At 37.5% G+C, this 25,853-nt stretch overlaps 1 long non-coding RNA gene across 1 annotated transcript in view; it reads left to right on the forward strand.

The window, feature by feature from the left end:
- Window positions 1-14,239: 14,239 nt before the first annotated feature.
- Window positions 14,240-25,853, forward strand: part of LOC147581678 (uncharacterized) — a 102,464-nt gene continuing 90,850 nt past the window's right edge. The window contains exons 1-2 of the long non-coding RNA XR_015249723.1: window positions 14,240-14,778; window positions 15,975-16,027. This is a non-coding gene — a long non-coding RNA (uncharacterized LOC147581678). The remainder of the gene's footprint in view (window positions 14,779-15,974; window positions 16,028-25,853) is intronic.

The following is a 25,853-nucleotide window of genomic DNA, read 5'->3' on the forward strand; positions in this document are numbered from 1 at the left end:
TACACTTCACTACAAGGGGGGACTACCTTTCCTCAGCCATGTCTGGATACAGTGGAATACAAAAAGGCATTTTGTGCACGCTTTGGAATACAGAAGTGAAGCAGTAATATTGGACAGAAGAACAAGACACTGTTGCAGCTCACACGTATGTCTCTTATTTGCTATATCACTTTGTGGATGTAAAGAAGACTGTTATGGTTCCAACACAAGTTGATATAGAGTTGTTCTTTTATTTGGATATTCTCTAAGTGACCTTTAGCCATTGGCATGAGTCATTGCACACTGAATAAAATAGGACATTAAAATTTTCCCGGGCACGTGAAGACACTGGCTTGGGGCAAAATAATTCCATGATACCAAGAATGCCATTATGGCTCACTAGTAAGAGAGAGGATTTGATTGAGGAACTCAGGTAATGAATTTTTGTATGTTTGTTTTGTTTTTTTTTTTTTTTTATCTTATTCCTTTTCTTGCACCTTGATGCAGTTATTGATCTTGCCTGTAATTGATTTTTTCCCTCCATTTTGTTAAAGAGAAAATAATTGAAGTAGTTTTCTTTTACCCATCATGGGATATATTTTAATCTTACTATTTTATCTCATGGATAAATCAACACCTCTGCATGGTGTTAGAATACAATACACATTGACTTTTAACCTATTAATGCCATTCTTGGAAAGTTGGAAATACTGTACCAAGTACACTATGTGACTTGTTAAGGCACATGCGTAGCAAATTATGTGTCTATATTATTTACAAACATACATAGACATAAATCCCATGTAATAAAAGAGCCTGCTGTATTGTGTAGTTTGGGGGATTCTGTGGCTTAAGTAATATGGAATTACTCCTCTAAAGCAAAGAACACATCGCTGAATTTATACTCCCTAATACTAAGTAGGAGACTGCAATATGGTCTTTCAATTATGAAGGCAAAAATTGTCATAGTTGGCTATTCAATTTTCACTCATTTCCTATATCTTCCCAAACCTGTTAGCTTTACAGAGGACTCAGATCAAGAAAGGATGTTCCAGGTGGACCAAGAGTACTATTGCTAAATATCTATGATCATCCAATGGGCATTAAAATGTCTCTGGGACTTGCTTTGTAGACCATAGCAAGTCATACTAGGATAATCACAGTATAGACCTCAGAGTTTTAAGAGCAAAGATTTTTCCTCTAAATAATGAAAAAGGCTCATTTTAAGAAACAACTCTTGCTATTAACCTGTGATGGATATTGAAAAACCAGCCAGGTTTTTTTTTTTTTTTTAGAAAAGTAGGAAATTTACCTGTCTACAATGAGTTTAACATTATCTAATATGACTGGCCATATAAATATAAATGCCCAAAAAGCATTCTATTATCAAGTGGAAGAGTTATACATAAGCTAAGACCTAAACAGATTTTGAAAGTCTGAGCGAATTTCAAAAATAGTTTGCTCAACTTCCAACATTTCTCTTTTTTCTTGTCATTCTGCTGTTTCTTCTTCAACCTACATCTAAGGCCTCATGTGAGGTTCTGTGACCATTAACAGAAAAGAATCCCCAGCATTTCATGGTATTAGATCCTGGCTTAATGAGGACCCAGAATGACTATGGAGAAGGAAAATTTCACACTGGCAGAACTTCAACAACTATATCACCTTTCCTATTGTGTCTGAAAGGAAAAATAACAAGAATAGATCTATGTCAGTTAACAGCAGGGAGCAAAGTATTGTCCTGAAAGATGGCAGGTATACTTGTCTATTATGAGGCTCATTAATAGCATCCAGTTTGGAGAAGGCCTTTTATACCTTTATACTGGGAAACCACTACATTCATGCGTATCAGTTAGCCACAAAGGACTTCACCAATGAAGTGAATATGATGGCATTGTTGCTGGTTATGTAAGAGTTCAAAAACATGTTCTATTCACCAAAGTTAAATTGGTTACAAACCCTGCTAAGTACCCAATTTTCCAGCAACAACCACTAACTCTTAGCTACCAGTAGCATGAAAAAATAAGTAAATAAAACTAGGCAAACAACCTGTTGTTTACCACCAATTTTATTTTATTTTTTTTTAATTTTTTTCAACGTTTTTTATTTATTTTTGGGACAGAGAGAGACAGAGCATGAACGGGGGAGGGGCAGAGAGAGAGGGAGACACAGAATCGGAAACAGGCTCCAGGCTCCGAGCCATCAGCCCAGAGCCTGATGCGGGGCTCGAACTCCCGGACCGCGAGATCGTGACCTGGCTGAAGTCGGACGCTTAACCGACTGCGCCACCCAGGCGCCCCTACCACCAATTTTAAAGCAAAAAGACAATGATTGATACTCTGATTTTGGATTTTTTTTTCCTCACATAGGACATTTTCCTTTTGTTAAGAACCCCATTTCTTGGAAGTCTGAGATAAAATGTGAAAGATAGCATCATCACTCTACATTTTATGTAACATTATGCTCCTGAGACCCAAATCATTTCTGCTCAGGCTACAAAATTTTATAGATTTTTGTTTGCTTTGTTATAGAGAAACAGCTGTTGCAGCTGTTAATTACAGCCCTCTCTCCTTTTCAGAACCAGTTATGTGCCCATGATGGTTGGATAAAGAAAGATTAGAATTATAGCCACCAGGCTATATTCATAATTGCCATCCCATTTTGAAAACTGTGGATCATTTTTTGATTAATTGCATTGTTCTGACTATTCCATCCTTTAGGAAAATTTCCTACTCTTGTACTCCCCAATTTCTTATGTAAACAGAGTTATTAAATACTGTTAAATCTTTTCAATCTACTCTAAACTTTAGCAAATTTCCTAAATGTCTAGGAATTCCAAGTAAGGCTCTAGCTGGTAACCCTTAATACAGAGAAGAATTTGATGTCCTCGTCCCATATGAAAGTAACCAGAAAATCCAATATTTTCCAATTTCTTATAAAAATACATTTTCAAATCTCAATAAGTACCTGACATCAATCTATTAAATAAATATTTATTAAGCACTTATTTACAGTAGGAGTATTCTAGACTTTGGGACTATGCTCAAAAATGGAATTAAACATATAATTTTTTATATAACAAAAAAAGTTTGAAATTTTTAAAGATTAATGTGGAGAAGCAAAGTAAGAATGAAGTCTAATGAAGTTATGGAAGTTTGCATCACGATATCTATTCCAATCTTCTTCTGGTGTGACTCCCATTTCTTGTGGAGAGGAGAAAGCTAAATCAAAAGTTCTTCACTTTCAGTTGTTGATCCAAGTGTAATTCAGGTTCCACATCAGATGCAATCACATGACACTCAAAATTTGAACTGAGATAAAACACTTGCACAATATCCCATTCATCAATGTGGAGTAGAGCAAATGTGGCATAGGTCTGGAGCTAAAATAAATCTCTGAGGCTTGCTGATTTAGCAGAAATGGCTTTTTTTTTTTTTTTAAATAAAATACTGACCCTTATTTTTATCTATGTAGTTACGTTGACTGTTGTTTATGGTCTTTTTAAAAAAATTACTGAAGTACAGTTGACATATAATGTTACATCAGTTTCTGTTGTACACCACAGTGACTCAACAATTCTATACATTACTCAACACTCATCACAGTAAGTTACCATCCATTTCCATACAATGTTATTGCATTATTACTGACTATATTGTCTGTGCTCTACTTTTCATCTCTGTGACTTACTTATTTTATAACTAAAAGTTTGTACCCCAATGCTCTCCACCTACTTCACACATCTCCCCACCGAACCCTGAAGCTATAGTGTAAACTTCCTGATTTTGCAATTGAGGTGATGCTCTTCTGGAACCAGTACCTATAGCTAATTTAGCATACCAGATTAAGGCAGTCCTTATTTATATACATCCTAAAAAAGATGCCTCCTGATTTTACTAGCAGCTTCCTGATCATGAGGAGAAGCACTTCCTTTGGCAGCTTGATTCTGAAGTATAGCTTTGAGATTCTAGAATCTCATCCTACAGTTTTCTACTCAGCATCTTAATAGTTGTATAAGCAATCTGGCATGCTGTAATACATCCTTTTTGTTCAAATTATCTAGAGTGGAACTCACCCTTTGCATCAGAATATTGACCAATACAAACTCCAAAATTATACAGAACACATAAAATGATGGTTTTTAAGGGCTTTTTTTTTTACACTAAATCAAGTAATTGAGTTGAATAATAATTAATCCTGATAACGCATCTCTTATTGTGATTTCTCTCTTTTTCAGTCCTATTCATTTTCTACTTCTTTCTGTCATTTGTTGACTTGCTGTTTAGAAGAAAGGTAAGAATAGACTCTACATTCAGCTACCTCTGTGAAGAAATGTTCTTTTGAATGCAATGACATGTATCTAATTTGCATTGTTTTACTTCTCTTCAGTATGATGCAATGATGTTACTTCAAATCAAACTCATTTTCCACTTTATTTTCAAGTGTACATTCTTCCTTTTTTCTTTTATTTAAAAAAATCCTTACCACTAAAATTCCTTCCTTTTTGTCTTCATTCCCCTTTTCTTCCCTTTTGAAAAACGGCATTTTTTTTTAAATTTTTTTTTTTCAACATTTATTTATTTTTGGGCCAGAGAGAGACAGAGCATGAACGGGGGAGGGGCAGAGAGAGAGGGAGACACAGAATCAGAAACAGGCTCCAGGCTCTGAGCTGTCAGCCCAGAGCCCGACGCGGGGCTCGAACTCACGGACCGCGAGATCGTGACCTGGCTGAAGTCGGACGCTTAACCGACTGCGCCACCCAGGCGCCCCGAAAAACGGCATTTTTAATATGTTAGCATTCTTTGCTCTTACAAAATTTTTGATAACTTTTATTTTTGTAAGATAAAATATGTGATGTTAAGACTTTTTCCATGTTTCTTTTCTTGTAAAACACCTTGTCTGCTTATTGTCTGTCAACACGATACAAATGAAACTCCCAGATTATTGAAATTAACCTTTTAAGAAAATGAATTCACAAAACTGAATTAACTTTAACATATTGATCTAGGTGGGGTTTTTTTTTTGTTGTTTTTTTTTAATGTTTTTATTTATTTTTGAGACAGAGACAGAGCATGAATGGGGGAGGGGCAGAGAGAGAAGGAGACACAGAATTGGAAGCAGGCTCAGGCTCTGAGCCATCAGCCCAGAGCCCGACGCAGGGCTCGAACTCACGGACCGCGAGATCGTGACCTGAGCTGAAGTCGGATGCTTAACCGACTGAGCCACCCAGGCGCCCCTGATCTAGGTGTTTTTATAAAAAATAACAAAACTTGTATGGTATAACTATAGCAGACATTAATATTTAAGTTATGGTTACAATTTGAAAACTGGGAAAAATTTTGTTAAGTGCCAAAACTCTGGGCCAGACTCAGGAATCATTACTTCTCTTTGTATCAGTTTTCTTCTCTGTAAAGTGGGCTAATGATAGTGTATATCCCATATGGTTGCTGTGGAATTAAGTGAATACACCCACACACATACACACACACACACAGGTGCTTGTCCCACAGCATAGGCTCTGCAACTATTCATTATTATGCTGTTGCTGCTGCTTTTGCAGTTCTTTCTTTGAATCAAAGAGATATTCCTGACTAGGATAAATACATGGACTAAAATAAATACATGGTAGAGTGGCAACATAGGCAGTCAATGTGATTTTATAAATGCCTGGAACTTCCATTCTCCCCACATTCTCTTCTTTCTTCTTAAATTCGCAAGAGCATCATACACTAGAGCATGTGGTTTGGATGCCATCACCAGCATTCATTACCACAGGGAGAGACTGATAGCACCAGGGAAAGATGAGCCCACTCTTAAAAAAAGAGAACTGCTATAAAACAGAAATAAGAGCTGAAAGAGATGACCAAATAAAGTAGAATTACTGAAACAGCTTATTTAAATTACCTTTAAGAAAATAAAAACTAACTGTAAAAGAGTAAGGAAACATATTGGTGATATGACATAGTAATGAATTTTCATAAAACAGAACCAACGGAAAATAAGAGCTGCATGGGAGAATACGTTTAAATAGACAAATCATAAACCAAAGAGGAGAACATATGCATGAAAGACCACATTAGTGAGCTGAAGAATTAGACTGATGAACTCCCAAAAATACCTTAGAAAGTTTAAGAAATAAATGATTTTAATAAAATTATGCTAAGAGACATGAAAATTATAAGTATCAATATCCCAGATAATAGGAGTCCCAGAAGGAAAGAGAAACAAATATCACTGATGACATATTTCACATAATCAAAGAATAATATAAGAAAGCACATTGAAAGGATTCAGTATGCCAAACATGATACAAAAGAAAATTCTGTACTAAAAATTTGAAAAATTTGAAATAACTATGGACCAAAAACCACACTAAGGGGCAAAGAATCTTCAAGACAAATATACTGGCTATAAACGTGGAACAGAATTTTCAAATTATGAAACCTTTATTCTCAATTTAAGTTGTAATTTAATGAAAAGTACAATAAAGATATTATTAGTTAAGTTCTCTTATTTTGTTTATCAAAAAGCATACCTGAAAGGAATTTTGAAGAAAGGTTGAAAATTGGAAGAATAATATAGATGACGCTGGAGGAAATATGTAAATTGAATATAATCAAACAACCAAACAAATAGAAAAACATGCATTCACAAAAGTCCATGTAAAATTGTAGAAAATATCACTATGGTGTTGGAGAAAGAGAGAAGACAAAATAATGTGAGACCATATTACTTCTTGTCTTCATTCAGAAATTTTTTTTTTAATTTTTTTTTTCAACGTTTATTTATTTTTGGGACAGAGAGAGACAGAGCATGAACGGGGGAGGGGCAGAGAGAGAGGGAGACACAGAATCGGAAACAGGCTCCAGGCTCCAAGCCATCAGCCCAGAGCCTGACGCGGGGCTCGAACTCACGGACCGCGAGATCGTGACCTGGTTGAAGTCGGACGCTTAACCGACTGCGCCACCCAGGCGCCCCCAGAAATTTATATTTGGATAAATTTCATAAATCAACAGGGGTAAATATACCTCAAATATAAACCTTAACTGAAGAACTACAAAATATATTACTTTCTACTCAGCAGCAGAAAAGATGACATATACAACTATGTGCATAATAACATACACTTCAAACTGGCAAGAAAATAGAGAAAATAAAGTACAGTAAATGGAAATATGAACTAGCATCTTAGAAACAAGTCCTAAAATAACGGTAATTATGTTGAGTATAATTGGTTCAAACACAGTAATTAAAAAATGGAGATTTTAAAATCCACAAAAATAATGAGTCACCGATTTGTTGTTTACAAGAGATACATTTAAAAGTACACAGAAAACATGAAAATAGAAGTTGGAAAATATACATGCAGAGATTAAAAGTATATTTTTTAAGTTGGGTATGGAGAAAAAAGCAGGATTGTACTAGATTTATTTGTGTCCCTCCTTCAGTGCAGTGTGCCCACTTGTTCTTTGATCTTCTCCCACTTGCTCACTGGTGAGCCCTATTTATAACCAACTTTGTCTCATCATCTAATATCATCAAGTGCCCCTAATTCCCCAACACTGGGGCTTAGCTTTTGGTACAGCTTCCATCAGGGCTGCTACAGTGGGCATTTAAGTAGCTCTGTCACTCTGCTTTCGTTGACTAGACTGACAGAATAAATGGATCCTCCCACCAATTCCCAATTCAGATGAGGCACTGCCCCATGAGGCATGAGATATGGCTACATCCAAGGTGTCTTGGGCCTGGGTACACATGACAGACACACACACAGTTAACACACCATGAAGCAAAATAGAAACATGAAAAGAAGAAACAAAGGAAGCAGAAAAGTAGTCTTATTCTCCCCTGATGGATGCATTAACCTAGTCTGTATTTCTTTGTGAAAGCTTGGTGAAAGTACCATCTTGTATTTGCTCCCTCTACTTTGTGTTTTCATTTCAGTTTTCCTTATCGAAGAAATGCCTCAAATGAAGCATACATATAGTAGTACATATATTTTGCCTCAGCCCTCTTCCCTAGGAAATCAGAGCTAACACACTTGATACCACCAGAGGCCAGAATCTTATTTTGGAGTTAACTTTCCCACTTTTATATAAGAAATGAGAATCTTTGTTTATGGCTGTAATTAGGGTGGAAGTCAACCTGTGGTTTGCAGAGACCACACAACACTTATCTGTGGTCAAGTGGAATGAAGTTCATGTGAAAGTTAATACTTTGCAGGCGGCGGGGGGGGGGGGGGGGGGGGGGACTGACTATTGTACTTGAATAGTAGAGTGGCAATGATAATTGTCCTGTAGAAAACCTGCTTTTTATGGCACTTGGAGCTTTGCAAAAAGAAACCCTTAGGTCCAGAAGTGTTAATTAGCAATTTAAATCATGCTGTGAAAGTTAGAGTATCTTTATGATGCTTCAATGGAAATTCTTATATTCTATAGATAATGGTCAGACCCTGCTGAACAGCAGCTTCAGGATCTAATTACAAAGGATGAAGAATAAAGTTATGAGATTTACATTATATCTAAGTTTGTTCCCTCATCAGGTAGGAGAGGGTATTCTACTCCTAGGAAAATAGCCTCTGAGTACACAAATCTGGGAAATTAAATATTCAAATCCTTTGAAATTCCCTGGCTAACAGTAACATCCCTTCTCCTTTTACTGAAAATAAATAAATAAATAAATAAATAAATAAATAAATAAAATGAAAAGCAGATTTCTTTGTCTGCAGACTGCATAGTGACTCCATCTGAAGTAGATACCTCACGTGACAAAGCTTGTTCTTGTCAAGATATTCAACACTTATTTTTTGGTGGTGATGACCACGGTGAGAACACAGCATCATTTTAATTTTGAATATGGCTTCTGTGTCCGAAAAAAAGAAAAGAAAAAAAAAGGATCTCAGGAGCCTGGGTGGCTCAGTTGGTTAAGCATCTGACTTGATTTTGGCTCAGGGCATGATCTCATGGTTCATGAGATCGAGCTCCACATTGAGCTCTGCGCTGACAGCATGGAGCCTGCTTGGGATTCTCTCTCTCCCCCTCTCTCCAACCCCTCCCCCGCTTGCTTTCTCTCTCTCTCTCTCAAAAATAATAAAAATAATAAAGAGTTTAATTCCCTTACCATAAATGGGGGAAAATAGTTTATTAAATATGTGTTAGAAGGAACCTGGGTAACCTGAACGGAGATGCGCCTTAAAGAGTTAGATCTGAGTAGGAATAACATGAGGCGAGACAAAGAATAATACACTGAAAAATGGACTTACTACTGGCTAAAAATTGAGTGTTCTGGCAAGGAAAGTCAGAGCTAGGCAAATATACTACTGTAATATCACCTTGAACTGTGAACATAATGATTCCCTATACTAAATGAGATTGAGATATCAGTATATCTTTAGTGTAACAATGGATTTACTATGTAATAACTGCAGTTCTATTTATTTTGTTCTTATTATATCAAATTTCTACTAATTATATTCCTTGGAAAGGCCCAGAGGTCATTCCCTTTATTAGGTAACAAGGACTGCACTAGTGAGGAAGATACCAACATCTTTTGAGAAGTTTGGTAATGGCCATCCTCTAGCCACAGTTAACAATGGAAGATGTTTCCCTGAACCGAGCTTCCTAATTTCAACATGGATAATAGCATTACAGAATGGCAATGTTCATATTATGACACTTTTTACCTTAAGTTGTAAGAATGTCTTAATTCCTCATATGCAGGATGGCTGAGGAGGCTAGCACTGTGTCTGGACTCTCAAGAAAATATATTGACATTTGGTAGTTCATAATATTACAGGAGGCATAGATAGGCAGCCAAGTAGAAGGTTGTTTAATCAATATAATCAAAATAAAATTGAAAGTCAACGAGAAGGTAAATATGTCAGCTACCACCATGAAAAATAACAACTCATTATCCTGTTTATACAAGTAATGTAGTTTTCAAAACCAGAACCCAGTGACTGAAGACGAGGCAAATCATCTTAAGGAAAGATACTGTAATGCCACTATAAATATTTATAGAAAATATTCCTCTGATTTTGCCATAAAGGAACCTGTGGCAATTTTTTCAGACGCTATGCAATTGAGACAGGTAAACATACAGAATTTCAAGAAAGGGAAACAGGGCATCTGTGCTAACATGAATACCAGGTAAACCACAGAAGTTATAAATGGAAATTCCCAACTGTGCAAATGAAATACATAGCCCGGGAACATATGAGTAATCAAGCAATGGATCCACATTTACATTCAAAGTATTTGCCTAATATAGAACTTTGGGATTTAGGAATCACATGGGCAACAAAAGGCAAGGGTTTCGGCTCATGCAAAGTGAGAAGGAAAGGAACAGAGAATACAAACTCATTTCTATTCCCATGTGAAACCAAAAACACAGGCTCAGTGAAAGGACGGGGGGGGGGGGGGGGGGGGTGGGGGGGTGGAAATCTGCATTTCTAGCAAAAGGAGACACATACATATAAAAACATGTCTGCTTTGCTTGGGTTCTAGATAGAGGTTTGTTTTTTTGTTTTGTTTTGTTTTGCTTTGTTTTAATATAAGAATTTGTAAATACCGGCCTATACTTATAACGATATGGAGTTTGAGATTATTTGTTGGTAAAGCCCACTAAAACCAAACTAGGAACATTAATTTAAAAAAAATTTTAATGGGATTTTTGTTGTTGTTGTTAAGTGGGAACTATTTGGAGTACTTGGCAGAACCAAAAACCAATCTCTATGAAGTAAAAAATCCTCAACCCAGCCTCATAGGATACTCCCAGCTCAGCCAATCATCAATTCACATGTAAAAACTCATCAAATGAGTAAGTAAGAGACAAGAGACACAACATTGGGGTTTAAAGGCAAACCTACCTAGGACCATAGATGCAAAAAAAAACCCTAAAGACAGATATAAATTAGAAAATTCTATCAAGAGTGCCTGGGTGGCTCAGTCAGTCCAACTACTGATTTCAGTTCAGGTCATGATCTCATAGTTGCTGAGATCGAGCCTCCTCTTGACGCCGCACTGACAGTAGGGAGCCGGCTTGGGATTCTCTCTCTCTACCCCTCTCTTGGCCTCTCCCCCGCTCGAACTCTCTCTCTCTCTCTCTCTCTCTCTCTCTCTCAAATAAATAAATAAATAAATAAATAAATAAATAAATAAAAAGGAAAAGGAAAAGGAAAAGAAAAAGAAAAAGAAAAAGAAAAAGAAAAAGAAAAAGAAAAAGAAAAAGAAAAAGAAAAAGAAAACTCTACCGATGTAACAGATTAGAGGATAAAAACACTAATTACCTCAATTACTAAAAAAAAAGAAAAAAGAAAAACAAACACATAATGCCCACTGCCATTCATAAGCTTTTCTCCATATGTTTCATCTACTAAAGAGCAGTTACCAGTATCTCACAGCAAATACCATTCTTTATGGCTGAAATATTGGGACCATTTCTTTAAATCAGAAACTAGATAAATCCTGATACTTAATGATAAAAATTATTTTCAAAAAAAGTTGAATTATTCAGTTGGTAGTAAAGGAAAAGAATTCATTCTGACAATAAAATGTTAAAACAATATTATTTATTCACTCATGTAAACATATTTGCTACTTAGTATATCCTTCACTGACATAGAGTCCAGCATACATAATTTATTCCTTATAGCAAATATTTTAAAATAACTTGGCATTTTATGTAATTTCTAAAACTATATTTTTTGTTTCACCTTCAACCTAAATAATTGTCAGTAGTTATGATCCTGTTATATACTTCTGTGATTTATATAATCAATTTTAGTATTATCCCTCAGACATGGATATGCTAATTATATTAGTGCATAACTGTCTGTTTTTCCCAATGGTTGTTCAAAATAATGTGTGGGCAGAATACAAATATTTATGTCTGCACACAGGAAAAATATTCCACTATCATAGTCTCTTTGTACTCTAGCTTAGCTCTTTTAGGCAATGTATATTATATTATTTTAATCACTGTTTCTACTGAAAATTCTATAAATTAGTTGCTTGAGCCTTAATTCATGTATTTCTATTTTATTTTAATCACTAGGATATAATATCAATTATAGCAACACATACACATTTTAGAAAGAAACTATTCACTCTTTTCTGGTATAATAGTAATATTATACTTTGTCATTAGAAATAAAATGTAAAACTATAATACATGGGTTCTAGGTTGAATGAAACTATGTTTAAAGAAGCAGGAAAAGAAAAATCTGTCTCAGATATGGATTTAATCCAAATACTATTTTTAACTTGGCTGATTCATATTCAGAAAGATTTTCTCTGGAGCTAGTTTTTACATAGAAGTCAGCCCATAAAATCCATATACAATATGATAGGAACTATGTACTATATGTCACCATTGAACTCAAAGAAAAATATCTCTACAAAATTCTGGTTTAATAAAAAAGAAATGTTTTCACTGACTGAATTTTGAATTTATTTTGAGCATTATTTCCCAGAGAGAAAGCAGTTCAGAATAAATATTTAGATACAAGTTAACTGAAAATTATAAAAGTACTTAATGATTCTTATTTGATGTCATGCCTATTTTCATTTAATAATTTTCACGTAATTGAAATGTACTTCATTGTTTAGGCTGTAGACTTGATTGAGATATTACCTGGGTTACTTGCAAAACAAAATTATAATTAAAATTATGTGTTTTCCTTAAGTAATTAGGAAAAAAGAGAAGTTTGGGTTGTGAAGTAAAAAGAATAAGTAAAATATTTGTACACATAGGAAAAGAAATAACCTGAAGTTAAATTAACAAACTCGGGGTAAAAAATAAAAAGGAAACCTTTGTTTCCCTAATATTAACCACTCTCCTTTAATTCTGCTTTATGTACGAGTGACAACGATTTTAAAAATAGGATATTAAAACAAAAAGAAGTTATCAGCCTCCGTCCCCTGATTCAGGTCCTATTTTTCAGGATTAACTATTTTTAAAGTTTTCAGTATTTAGTTATTTGATGATTAATTGCACAGCTTTGAATCATGCACATCTTTTCCTTTATTTATTAATTTTAAAATTATTTAGATAAAATGCTTTTTAACTTACCACAAAAAAATACAAAGAATACACTAAATTTCTCTACCTCTCACATCTGCATAGACTTTTGGTTTGTGTTACTTTGGTTTGTGTTACTTTGTCAGGTTTTACAACACTGGCACTCTTTCCACACTTCTAATTAAGCTTTCTGTGCTTTTACCTGATTAATACTGGAAACTTAACTCACCACAGCAAAATCTGCACTATTATAATAATGCAGTACTGTATTAAGTACTGTGAATAATCCAAAAGAGAATAGATAAGTCTATGTCTCAAATATCCACTGCTCAGTGGTGAGCTTTCCATTCACGCAATATACTAAAAGGTAGACAGGGATTCCGTGTTGTCAGGAGATCAGAGTGAATAAGGAGCAGCACAAAAAAGGGTAGAGCCCTGAGGGAGCGGGAGCAGGACCCCTCATGGGGACATGAGAGAGCCTGCTGGGGTCAGGAAGAGACTCAGGGCACCCTGGAAAGGGCGGGCAGATGAAATCCCAAGAAGCACCAAAGACCAGAGGGTACAGGACTGGACAGGCCAGTGTTCCCATTGCAAGTCCACATGCTTTAATGAACACTCAAAAGCTGAAGGCATTATGCCTCTATTCTCAATAAAACCACACAAGGTAGCTAGAAAACCTAGAGGTTCGTCTTTTGGCTAAAATTATATGCAATGTGTATGGAAACATCAGCTACCTATCACCTAACCGGAAGCCTGGGTGCAGCTGCTGATCTTTCCTTTTACCAAGAAAACGAAAGGCATGAACACCTCACTCACTGCAACATCCCAAGACATGAGGTCTACAGTCCAGCAATAGTAACAGGGTTCCTGGTGGAAAGGGGCACACTGGAGGCTGAGGTTGGACTTGACTGGGGGTTAAAGCCGCAGGGCCAGCTAAGGCCAGGCCTGGAAAGGTGTGCATGCCCCTGGAGGCTGGCTATGTCCTGGGTGACATTCTTAGTGACAGAAGGTTTGAACAGGGGTAGCCAGTCCTCGGAGCTGCGGATCAATTGCGGAGCCAGCAAGACCCATGTCCCTGACCCAGGGAAAAGGTGTCAAACCACCTCCACTCGCCTGAACTTGAGCACTCGGTCCTTCCCAGAATGCCTTTTGTCCCCCCCCCCCCCCCCCCCCCCCCCGCCAGGGCAGAGAGGAACAATGACTGGCTGGCGGCCCACCGGGCGAGGGGAGCAACCATCTGCTTATAACCTGGGAAAAGCTCAGGATGTGATGTCCATTCACCCACATCGTAACTGGCAACATCGCTTACCTTATTGTGGAAATGCAGTTGCCAAATCACCCGGCTAAAGGTCATCGTGGGCGCGTTTCACAGGCGACGTTGAGTTAGTGAGGCCACTCTTGCCCCCTCTTGTGGAGTGATGTCCCTCCAACTGTGCCACCTAGTCTCTCATGGTCATCAGGGGATCTAAGCCCAGAGCCTCAGGGGGAAGGCGGTCCGGCTGCACCTGGGGCCCACTTGGCTTCCCTGGACAGTCCTGGGCTTGTCCCCATCCACAGCAGGCCCCCGGAATGGCTGCCGCGGCTAGCACCGCCAAGAAGCGCTGAACAGATGCCAGACCTACAGCCTCGCCGAGAGCTATGGCGGCGGCCACTCCCCCTTTCCCATCCCTCACGGACTCCCGTCAGGACTTTCGGCTGCAGGCTGGGGCAGGCCTACTTTTTGAATAATCCCGCCTCCAGTAAAGCTCCCGGGATCCTGGTGTGTTTGGAGGAAGCAAGGTCAGTAGGACTGCTGAGTGCCCCAGAGATTTTTGGGGATCTGGGTATTGAGTGGCACCCAGGGAGAGCTACTGTAGAACAAAGAGGACTTTCTCTGCGAACCAAAACATTTCCTGGCAGTGCACAGGCAGCAAATCCCCAGCTCAGCCACATTCACCTCTCGTGTCTCGCCGCAGACCCCGAGGAGAGACCAGAGAGTCCTCCAGCGAACTGGACACCTTAGTGTGGGCGTGGCATTGGCTGTGGGTGGTGTTACCCCTGGGGTGTGAGACGTGTGACCCTCGGGGTTAGATATGGCCTTCCAGGTTCATTGGAGCAGCAGGGTATTCCCCTCGGCCGTGGTCCCCACCTTGCTTCAAAGGCACTGGTGGAAAACAGCCTGCCCCCAGGAGATGGCCCCACCTTCTCAAAAGGAGGAGGAGACAGCCTTGCTGAGCTGTGAGACACCTTGAGGTCTTTCTCCCTTTTCTTGAAGGATCACAGCTAACTAGTTCTCAGCTAACTAGCTCTATTGTGTAGTCCTATAAAATCCCAGAAGTCTGAGAGCCTTCCACCACTTCTTTGGTGTGTATGCCCTTTAGTCAAAGCTACAATGTTTCCACTTGTGTAATCCTATAATCTCTTTACCCAGTGAGAGTTCCTTAGTCAAATGCACCTCAAAATTCTTCAGCCTCTGCCCGTCATCCAGTTCCATAGCTGCTTTCATATTTTTAGGTATTTGTTATAGCAGAACCCCATTTCTCTATGTCAAAGTCTGCTTTTGTCTGCCTGGGCTGCTTTAACAAATACCAGAAACTGGGTGGCAAAACAACAAACATGTATTTTTCACAATTCTGGAGGCTGAAGTCTGACATCAAGGTGCCAGAAGGGTTGGTTTTTCTTGAGGCCTCTCTCCTTGGCTGATACATGGCTACCATCTTGCTGTGTCCTCACATGGCCTTCTCTCTGTCCAAAACTATAATTTTATTTTCATTTGGAAAGTGTTCATTTACTATTTTCCAGTGTTATTGATGAAAAGTATTACATTAGTATAATTCTTTACTTTTTGCTTGATTTTATCTCTGGTGTCTGAGACGATTCTGTCTTCATTTTTGGGCCTCTGATATTTTGCCATAATGTAACTATGAGTCTTTAATCGTTCATCCTATTCAGCAGGCAGTGGGTCCCATTAATGTAAATATCTGTGTTCTCTACAGCTCAATGAAAATCTTATTAAAGTGTTTCATCAAATCTAAAGGTGCCATTAACTGTCAGTCTTACTATATTTTGTGTACTATTAAGAAAGAGAAAACACTGCCAAATAAACTGATACAAACTAGTGATTGTAGGATGCATCCTAACTTCTGAGCTCTTAAAAATGTGAAAACAAATGTGAGTTCCAGCATCAGTGAAAATGGTCTTCGCTTTTGTATCTGTTCTCCTTGTTTCTTCAGTTAACATGGACAGCCAGCTTTACTTTAATCTATCCCTATATCACTTAATTCTTTCCTGCCCCACTCTCTTTATTTATGCTTATTTCTGTGAGTATAACTTTGCATTATAATATTGACAACATACTTGTTGTACTTTTCTTGTATTGACACTTCATGAAGTGCTTTACTTTTAATACTCTTAACCCCATTATGTTCCATGTGTAAAGCAAATTCTTGGTGTATTTAAAGCTTACTTATGAAGAGGAAAACTGAAAAGTATTAGGAAAAGTATACAAAGGATTAAATTCATCTTAGGCAATTTTTTAAAAAGTACTAAAAAGCAGAAATAAAGATTGATGAGATGTACAAATATCCGAGTATATGAAAAGACACTGCACATCATTAATCATCAGGGACATGCAAATCAAAACTGCAATGAGATATCACCTCACATGTGTTAGGATGGTTATTATAGAAAACAGAACAGAATAACAACAACAACAAAAACCCAAAGCTAACAGGTGTTGGTTATGGATATGGAGAATTTGAAAACCTTACACAGTGTTGATGGGGATATAAAATGGTACAGCTGCTATGGGAAAAAGTATGAAGTTTCCTTAAAAATTAAAAATAGGACTACCATATACCTCAGCAATCCCATTCTGAGTATATATCCAGAAGAACTAAAGTTAGAATCTCAGAGATTTCTGCACTGCCATGTTCAGCATTATTCACAGTGGCCAAGAAACAAATGTCCATCAGTGGATGGATGAATAAGGAAAATGTAGTAAATCCATACTGTAGAATATTATTCAACTTTAAAAAAAGGAAATGCTGCCATATAAGACAACATGGATGAATCTGCAGGACTATGCTAAATGCAATAAACCAGACACGGCAGTATAAATACAGAATGATTCCATTTTTAGAAGGTACCTATAGAGGAGTCAGACTCAGAGAGAAAAGAATGGTATTTGCCTGGAGCTGGGAGAAGGAGAAGTCGTTCAACAGGTAAAAAATTTCAGTTATGCAAGATAAGTTCTGGAGATCAGCTGTACAACATTGGGCCTAGAGTTAACAATAATGTATTGTTCACTAAAAAATTTGTCAGAAGGGTTGATCTTATGTTAAATGTTTTACAACATCAACAGTAATAATAAAAGTAGTTAAACAATGGGGAGAAAAGGAACTAGCTTCTTTTCATCTTGGAGCAAGTAGGGGGAAGTTCTTTAAAGAGTAAGCCATTTGGTGAATCCGGTGGGGTGCGATGTCTCAAGCAGTGTTGTTACTCACATAATGTCCACAGCTATTAAAAGTGTATTTTGTTTACATTTTCAACATTATACATTTTTAAGACAAAAAATATTAAAAATAAAACAGAAAATTCTCAAACAGCAATTTTTGTAGTATTTAAATTTTGTGTTATTGCCTATTTTATCCCTGTGATGCATTCAACATTTTATTATTGATTTGTAGGATTTTTTATATTAAAAGTACTTACTTGTCTATCAAAAAAAAAGAAAGAAAAAGAAAAGTTACAAATTAATCTTCCTTGAAATAAATACATTGAAAAAACAACAACAACACATGACCAAATGTATGAAAAACTAAACTGAAATGCAAAGCCCAATATGAAATGATAGATTTATATCTGGAAAATTCAACAAAGAATTGATATTCAGAGTGTACAAAATATATATTTTTCAAATAGTTTCTACTACCTACAAACCAATAGAAAACTAGTTAAATTGTATGACTAAAAATATTCATATTTGTTGACATTAAAGATGCAGAAAATTGCTCATCTAGTTAGGTATTCTAAAACAGGAAAGTAGAAGTGGTGCTGATTTAATTTTCATACTATGATTACACACACACACACACACACACACACACACACACACACAAAGTCTAATAATACCAAAAATGGACACAATGTGGGAAAATGGCATTTCTCTTGCATTGCTGATTGTAAGGTTACCTGGGAAAGCAATTTGGAAAATGATTTCAAACACTTATAAAATTGGAAAATGAACCAATTTTTACCAGTCATCAGGTTCTACTAGAAAAAGAAACCTACATTTGCATTAAGAATTTTAAAAAGGTATCCATTCCAATAGTCAATGTGTTATCTGTTAATTATTTTTCTGTTCTTAAATTTTTGAGATTTGACAATATTTGCTATTGAAATCTTCTCCCCTCTAGGCCTAAAAGACATAACACAGGTTTCATAATATTTGCTATACTAAGTAAATTTGCTATGAGTTCTCTTTGACTTAGTCTGTCATAAGGCTCTACTTGTTATCAATAAGACTGGTAAACTTCACAGTTATTTTTAATTCCAACTATAAATTGACACTAGTTACAGAAATTTCTATCTTTAACTACCTGTAAGGAAAAGAATAAATAATTTTATAGGTAATTCATTCTGGAAACAGGTATATTTTCTTATTACACCTATTTTTTCAGCTCAAGAGAAAATAAGGTTATAGCTCTTATTATCCTGCAGAACTAGACTCAGACTTGTCTCGAAGTCCATTTGCCCTTTTAGATTTAAGCAAACTGCAATAAATGCATGTTCATTCAGGTAGAAATGAATATTTTTACTTCTGGCTAACATTGCTTCAAGCTATTTCTGAAAGTAAGAAACATAACTATGTATGACAATTCTCTAATTTCTTAAATTATCACACCCTGATAGTATTTACATTTCAAAAGTAGTTAAATTTATTGACTATCTTGTCTGGTTGAACTGATAATCTTTTTTTAAATATATTTTATATAATATGGAACTATCCATTAATGATTCTTGTCAAGTTTCATCTATAAAATCATCTGTACCTCAAATATAAGATCCTTGATTATCTTTCAAACTGTCATAAGTATAAAGTTACTCAGGCTTTCTACTTCTTCTTGGTCCAATTTGGATAATTTATGATCCCTTGGAAAATTTCTTGTTTATAATGCTTTTTTAAATGCATTGGCATAAATTCAATAGAATCATAGATTATAAATAGTATAATTTCAGCCTGGCTCTAACCTTTTCATTGATTAGCTTGTTTATATTCTCTTTGATAATGAAAATTCATTTTTTATACATTTCCAAAAATACCTTTTAATATTGAATATATTATATATTTTAAGATATTTCTTAGGACTTTAGACAATATTTAACACCCAGTGAGAAAACATTCCATTTTACCAACAAATAAAAAAAATCATTTCGATTTCAATGTTCATGATTTCTCACATCTGTCAAATTTCTTGTCTAATCCATGGTAGTACCTGCTCATTTGATGAATTTTTGGGTTTTTTTTAATCATCTCACTTGATATTTTCCTTCAGATCTCCGAAATGTTTTTGGACACTAGATGGAAAAGCTATATATGCCTCTTCTGTGTGTCTTCTGGCTTTTTTTTTAATAGAAAATAAGATTGGGAGATTGCATTTTTTGCATGGGGTCCTTTGTTGTCTACCAATTTGGATGTAGCTGCTCCATTTATCCTCCACAATAGCAGGCTATGTGAGACATTGTTCTTTCTTCAACCCCATCTCACATAGTCATTTCTCCTCTGTCTGGTACGTATATCTAGTACTACTGTCAGGGATGAGGCAGGTGGGGAGGTAGAATATGCAGGATTTGATTCCCCAGGAATCATACTACATACACTTTACAATTGCTGATCTTGAGAACTTTTCTCTTTCTTGTATCTATACCTACTTATGAAAAGGACTATTGGTGCCTCTGGCACATACTGCTAGATATCAATCCAATATCCATTCTAGTCTTCTTCATTAATAATAGAAACTATAAAAACTTCAATTTAGTTTGGAAAGGCAATGTGTAAAGCTAAACAAAGAAAATGAAAACTATATATCACAGACTTTCTTTTGAGAGAGATTGCCAAAGGACAAATTTTGGTCAAAGAGCCATACAGAAATGAGAAAGCCTGTTTAAAATAAGGTCGAGTAGTACAGGCTTCTCTCCTTTTTCACTTTTCTCTTTCAAATTGCTTATGACATCTTTTGATTACTGGAAGTAGAGGTACGTTCCTGAGCCTATAAGGAAAACACTAAACACTAATAACAATTGAACAGAAAAAAACTAAGCAGCCCACAACATTAATGAAACCTGGAATCCTGAAATTCTTATCTTGGGAGGAAAAAATATAAAAACATCCTCATTTGTTTAAGCCATTACTATTTCAAGTTTTCTTTGAGTCATAATCAAACTGAATTACAAACTGTGTAGTTCTATACATTTTTCTTTTAAAAATGGTTTTATTAAAGTTTAATACACAAATTAAACTTCGCATAGTTAAAATGTGCAATTTAATTTTTAGTACATACTAAACCATCACTACAGTTGAGATAATAGGCATATCCAACACCCCCAAAAGTTTGTTTACATTTGTATTACCACTTACCTCTTTAAGGTCCCCATCACAAGATGACCACTGATCTTTATGTCATTATATTTTTGTGTAGAATTTTGCTTTCTGAAGGCATTGCACAATGTCACATTCTCATATGCAATGTATCAAAGGTTGAATTACTTCACATCCTAGCCAATATTTGCCATAGTGAGCCTTTTAAAATTTATACATTCTAATTGGAATATAGTATTATATCATTAATGGAGTTAATGGATTTAATTTCAATTGGAATTAATACATTTATACTTGAAATACATTTAATTTGTAGTTTCCTTTTTTAAAAAAAAATTATTGTCAAGTTAGCTAACACACAGTGTATACAGTGTAGTTTTGGCTTTGGGAGTAAATTCCTATGACTCGTCACTTACATACAACTTCCAGCGCTCATCCCAACAAGTGGCCTCCTCAATGCCTATCACCCATTTTCCCTACGCGCCCCCCCCCCCGCCCAGTGTCTCACTCCCATCAACCCTCAGCTTGTTGTCTGTATTTAAGAGTCTCTTATGGTTTCCCTCTCTCTGTTGGTAACTTATTATTCATTCCCTTCCCCTACAGTCTTCTGTCAAGTTTCTCAAATTCCACATATGAGTGAAAACAAATGATATATGTCTTTCTCTGACTGACTTATTTCACTTAGCATACTACCCTCCAGTTGCATCCACTTTGTTGCAAATGGCAAGATTTCATTCTTTTTCACCTCCAAGTAGTATCCCATTGTATACACATACCTCATCTTCTTTGTCCATTCATCAGTTGATAGACATTTGGGCTCTTTCCATAATTTGGCTATCATTGATAGTGCTGCTATAAATATTGGGGTACATGTGCCCCTACGAATCAGCACTCCTGTATCCTTTGGATAGATTTCTAGGAACCTCCACAGTTTTCCAGAGTGGTTACACCAGTGTGCATTCCCACAAACAGTGCAATAGGGTGACCCTTTCTCCACATCCTCACCAACATCTGTTGTTTCATGAGTTGTTTATTTTAGCCACTCTGACTAGTCTGAAGTTGTATCTCAGGGTGGTTTTGATTTGTATTTCCCTGATGATGAACGATGTTGATCTTCTTTTTATTTGTCTGTTGGCCATCTGGATGTCTTCTTTGGAAAAATGTCTGTTCATGCATTGTGCCCATTTCTTCACTGGATTATTTGTCTTTCAGGTATTGAGTTTGATAAGTTCTTTATAGATTTTTGATACCAATCCTTTATCCAATATGTCATTTGCAAATATCTTCTCCCATTCCGTTAGTTGCCTTTTTTTGATTGTTTTGTTGATTGTTTCTGTTACTTTATAGAAGCTGTTTATCTTGATGATATCCCTATAGTTCATTTTTATTTCCCTTTATTTCCCTTGCCTCCAGGGACATGCCAAGTAAGCAGTTGCTGCAGCCTAAGTCAAAGAGATTGCTGCCTGTTGTTTCCTCTAGGATTTTGATGGTTTCCTGTCTCACCTTAGGTCTTTCCTTCATTTTTGAATTTATTTTTGTGTATAGTGTAAGAAAGTGGTCCAGTTTCATTCTTCTGAATGTTGATGTCCAGTTCTCCCAGCACCATTTGCTAAAAAAACTGTGTTTTTTTTTTTTTTTCTTTTCCCCATTGAATACTCTTTCCTGCTTTGTTGAAGATTATTTGGCCATACATTTGTGGGTCCATTTCTGGGTTCTCTATTCTATTCCATTGGTCTATGTGTCTGTTTTAGTGCCAATACCGTACTGTCTTGATAATTACATCTTTGTAATATATGCTAAAGTCCTATTTTATGATGCCTCCAGGCTTGGTTTTCTTTTTCAACATTACTTTGGCTATTCAGGTTCTTTTGTGGTTCCATACAAATTTTACATTGTTTGTTCTAGCTCTGTTAAGAATTCTGGTGCTATTTTGATTGGGATTGCATTGAATGTGTACATTGCTTTGGATGTTATTGACTTTTTAACAATATTTGTACTCCCAGTTCATGAGCATGGAAAATTTTTCCATTTCTTTGTATCTTCTTCAATTTCTTTTGTAAGCTTTCTATACTTTTCAGCTTACAGAACTTTTACCTCTTTGGTTAGGTTTATTCCTAGGTATTTTATCATTCTTGGTGCAATTGTAAGTGGGGTAAATTCCTTGATATCTATTCCTGTTGCTTCATTATCTGTGTAAAGAAATGCAACCAAGAGAGGGAAGATGGCGGCATAGGAGGACGCTGGGCTCACCGCGCGTCCTGCTGATCACTTAGATTCCACCTACACCTGCCTAAATAACCCAGAAAACCACCAGAGGATTAGCAGAACGGAGTCGCCGGAGCCAAGCACAGACGAGAGGCCCACGGAAGAGGGTAGGAAGGGCGGCGAGGCGGTGCGCGCTCCACGGACTGGCGGGAGGGAGCCAGGGCGGAGGGGCGGCTTGCCGGCCAAGCAGAGGCCCCGAGTCTGGCTTGCAAAAAGCGGAGGGGACTGATGGACTGTGTTCCCACAGCAAGCGCGACTTAGCGTCTGGGAGGTCATAAGTTAACAGCTCTGCTCAGAAAGCGGGAAGGCTGGAGGACAAAGGGAAGGAGAGCTGCTGAGCTCCCTGACGACAGAGCTCAGTTTGGTGGGGAACAAAGGCGCTCGCCAGCGCCATCTCCCCCGCCCATCCCCCAGCCAAAATCCCAAAGAGAACCAGTTCCTGCCAGGGAACTTGCTCACTCCGCGCAAACACCCAACTCTGCGCTTCTGCGGAGCCAAACCTCCGGCAGCGGATCTGACTCCCTCTTGCTGCCACAGGGCCCCTCCTGAAGTGGATCACCTAAGGAGAAGCAAGCTAAGCCTGCCCCTCCTGCCCCTGTGCACCTTGCCTACCCACCCCAGCTAAGACACCAGATCCCCAGCATCACAAGCCTGGCAGTGTGCAAGTAGCCCACACAGGCCACCCCACCCCACATGAATCCCGCCCCTAGGAGAGGGGAAGAGAAGGCACGCACCAGTCTGAGTGTGGCCCCAGCAGTGGGCTGGGGGCAGACATCAGGTCTGACTGCGGCTCCGCCCACCAACTCCAGTTATACACCACAGCACAGGGGAAGTGCCCTGCAGGTCCTCACCACGCCAGGGACTATCCAAAATGACCAAGCGGAAGAATTCCCCTCAGAAGAATCTCCAGGAAATAACAACAGCTAATGAGCTGATCAAAAAGGATTTAATTTTTTTTTTCAACGTTTATTTTATTTTTGGGACAGAGAGAGACAGAGCATGAACGGGGGAGGGGCAGAGAGAGAGGGAGACACAGAATCGGAAACAGGGTCCAGGCTCCGAGCCATCAGCCCAGAGCCCGACGCGGGGCTCGAACTCCCGGACCGCGAGATCGTGACCTGGCTGAAGTCGGACGCTTAACCAACTGCGCCACCCAGGCGCCCCACAAAAAAAATATTTAAATAATATAACAGAAAGTGAATTTAGAATAATAGTCGTAAAATTAATCGCTGGGCTTGAAAACAGTATAGCTGACAGCAGAGAATCTCTTGCTACAGAGATCAAGGGACTAAGGAACAGTCACGAGGAGCTGAAAAACGCTTTAAACGAAATGCATAACAAAATGGAAACCACCACGGCTCGGATTGAAGAGGCAGAGGAGAGAATAGGTGAACTAGAAGATAAAGTTATGGAAAAAGAGGGAGCTGAGAAAAAGAGAGATAAAAAAATCCAGGAGTATGAGGGGAAAATTAGAGAACTAAGTGATACACTAAAAAGAAATAATATACGCATAATAGGTATCCCAGAGGAGGAAGAGAGAGGGAAAGGTGCTGAAGGGGTACTTGAAGAAATCATAGCTGAGAACTTCCCTGAACTGGGGAAGGAAAAAGGCATTGAAATCCAAGAGGCACAGAGAACTCCCTTCAGACGTAACTTGAATCGATCTTCTGCACGACATATCATAGTGAAACTGGCAAAATACAAGGATAAAGAGAAAATTCTGAAAGCAGCAAGGGGTAAACGTGCCCTCACATATAAAGGGAGACCTATAAGACTCGTGACTGATCTCTCTTTTGAAACTTGGCAGGCCAGAAAGAATTGGCACGAGATTTTCAGGGTGCTAGACAGAAAAAATATGCAGCCGAGAATCCTTTATCCAGCAAGTCTGCCATTTAGAATCGAAGGAGAGATAAAGGTCTTCCCAAACAAACAAAAACTGAAGGAATTTGTCACCACTAAACCAGCCCTACAAGAGATCCTAATGGGGACCCTGTGAGACAAAGTACCAGAGACATCACTACAAGCATAAAACATAGAGACATCACAATGACTCTAAACCCATATCTTTCTATAATAACACTGAATGTAAATGGATTAAATGTGCCAACCAAAAGACATAGGGTATCAGAATGGATAAAAAAACAAGACCCATCTATTTGCTGTCTACAAGAGACTCATTTTAGACCTGAGGACACCTTTAGATTGAGAGAGAGGGGATGGAGAACTATTTATCATGCGACTGGAAGCCAAAAGAAAGCTGGAGTAGCCATCCTTATATCAGACAAACTAGACTTTAAATTAAAGGCTGTAACAAGAGATGAAGAAGGACATTATATAATAGTGACAGGGTCTAGCCATCAGGAAGAGCTAACAATTATAAATGTCTATGCGCCGAATACCGGAGCGCCCAAATATATAAAACAATTACTCATAAACACAAGCAACCTTATTGATAAGAATGTGGTAATTGCAGGGGACTTTAACACCCCACTTACAGAAATGGATAGATCATCTAGACACACGGTCAATAAAGAAACAAGGGCCCTGAATGAGACATTGGATCAGATGGACTTGACAGATATATTTAGAACTCTGCATCCCAAAGCAACAGAATATACTTTCTTCTCAAATGCACATGGAACATTCTCCAAGATAGATCATATACTGGGTCACAAAACAGCCCTTCATAAGTTTACAAGAATTGAAATCATACCATGCATACTTTCAGACCACAATGCTATGAAGCTTGAAATCAACCACAGAAAAAAGTCTGGAAAACCTCCAAAAGCATGGAGGTTAAAGAACACCCTACTAACGAATGAGTGGGTCAACCAGGCAATTAGAGAAGAAATTAAAAAATATATGGAAATAAACGAAAATGAAAATACAACAATCCAAACGCTTTGGGACGCAGCGAAGGCAGTCCTGAGAGGAAAATACATTGCAATCCAGGCCTATCTCAAGAAACAAGAAAAATCCCAAATACAAAATCTAACAGCACACCTAAAGG

Source organism: Puma concolor, chromosome B1 (assembly GCF_028749965.1).
Source record: "Puma concolor isolate L17-30 chromosome B1, mPumCon1.1.hap2, whole genome shotgun sequence".
Classification (NCBI taxonomy): Eukaryota; Metazoa; Chordata; class Mammalia; order Carnivora; family Felidae; genus Puma; species Puma concolor.